Source organism: Myxocyprinus asiaticus, chromosome 33, assembly GCF_019703515.2.
Source record: "Myxocyprinus asiaticus isolate MX2 ecotype Aquarium Trade chromosome 33, UBuf_Myxa_2, whole genome shotgun sequence".
NCBI classification, from domain to species: Eukaryota; Metazoa; Chordata; class Actinopteri; order Cypriniformes; family Catostomidae; genus Myxocyprinus; species Myxocyprinus asiaticus.
The window spans coordinates 27,333,579-27,335,450 of record NC_059376.1 but is presented as its reverse complement, the minus strand read 5'-3'; positions in this window follow the sequence as shown (position 1 = coordinate 27,335,450).

Sequence of the window (1,872 nt, the reverse complement as noted above, 5' to 3'; positions counted from 1 at the left end):
TTCCAGACACTATACAGTATTGTGTCATTTATCATTCGATATGCCAATATTTCACAAGCATTTTGCATTCATGTTAAAACATGAAAACTTTTTGACCTAAAATTTACCAAACCAAATTTAAAGTGAACATATGATAATTATTTATATAGACAGGCATTTACAGAAGGATATATATATATATATATATATATATATATATATATATATATATATATATATATTATTATTATTATTATTATTATTAATTATATAAACTGAAATTAAAATAAGAAATATTAAATTTTATATTAAAGGGGTCATGACACAAGAAATCTAATTTTCCCTGGTCATTGTACTATAAAAACACACTGCAAGTTTGAGAACTCAAAACTTCCTTCTCACAGCGAAAAGAGCATTTGTTGAAACCAAGCTGCCAAACTGATTCATTCTCTACTTCCTCCACATCGTGATGTCACACTGTGGTAGACATTTGCATCTGACCACCTGACTACCTACTTTACCTTATTATTTCCGTAGCCCCACCCAGTATTGGTGAGCAGTAAGATGGCAATAGATCTTTTTCACAGACTGTGATGACGCGTTTCCGCCTTGTTTAGCAGCGTAAATCTAGCAAACATTTTTATATGATCATTTTTTTAAATATTGAGTGTAAGTTTATTACAGTATGCTTTGTGCTATATTACCCTGGAATTAGTTTTAAAAAATGAATTACCACAGCTGCGAGGGGTTTTCTATGACAGCTGAGAGTGACAGTAAATTTGGCATATTCTCCCATCTGACTGTCTTAATCCACCGCTCTCTATTTTATTTTATTCTGGAAAATCATTCAAATGTAATTTTTTTATTTTGCTCTTGGAACAAATGGGTAAGTGAAAATAAAATTTACTGTGGTCTTCCATTCACTCCCATTCATCGCTGTCGAAGTTTACCCTGCAATCATTTAATTCCACGTTCCAAAACCCGGAGTGTGAAAAACGTCTATGATAGCCCATTTCCACCGACATGGTTAGGGTGCGGGTTCTCTAATTGTTCTGTGCATTTCCACCGCAGAAAAGTCCTTTCCGTGGCCAAAAACCTGCTTCCACACCGGCCCCAAAAGCGTACTGGTCTCTACGTAGGAACCGATTACATCAGGGGACGGAGGGTGGGATAATGTTTCATCACCATGGTAAAGTTTTCCCAAACAACAACAGTAGATACTGTCTGCAGTGAGTACTTCTTCGCTCTTTAATAACAATAAAAAACCCACAAAATTATCAGACATCAAAAGCGTTCAGGTAACACGACGAAATGAGTGCTCTACTTGCGATATGGTATTTACGAAGATCCGAGATAAACTAGAGAGATCGCAAAGGAAAAAAATAGTCTACGATAATGAAGATACAACATGAAATGATGCACACCGCCATCAATCGGACAATTTATATCTGCTAAATTATAAACAAATTGAAAAACACTTATGGGAGTACAGGGACCATAAGAAGCAAATGTGACAGTGGACGGAGCAATGATGTTTTGGAATCGGACACCGACCAGCCTGCTAACTAATCAGGGCATTGAATTCAGCCAGTAACGCTTGTGATAAACAGTGACTCACCAGTGTCCTCTGCAGCTGATCTCAGTAAGCTGTTATATTTGCCAACTTTGTTAGCTTTTCTTACAATGTTGTCATCTTATTTTGTGCATTGTTTTGTTATGTAAAGGGATTTTTGACCAGCTACGTACTAAGTTTGGAAGATCGCGGCTATCTGTTAAGTCAAATGGTGGGATTCTCAATCAATAATATTATATGCTATGGCAAAAATCCACAACCATCTGCTACACCAGTGTTAAAAATTATTCCACTGTAACAGTTTACAGAACTTAGAGAGT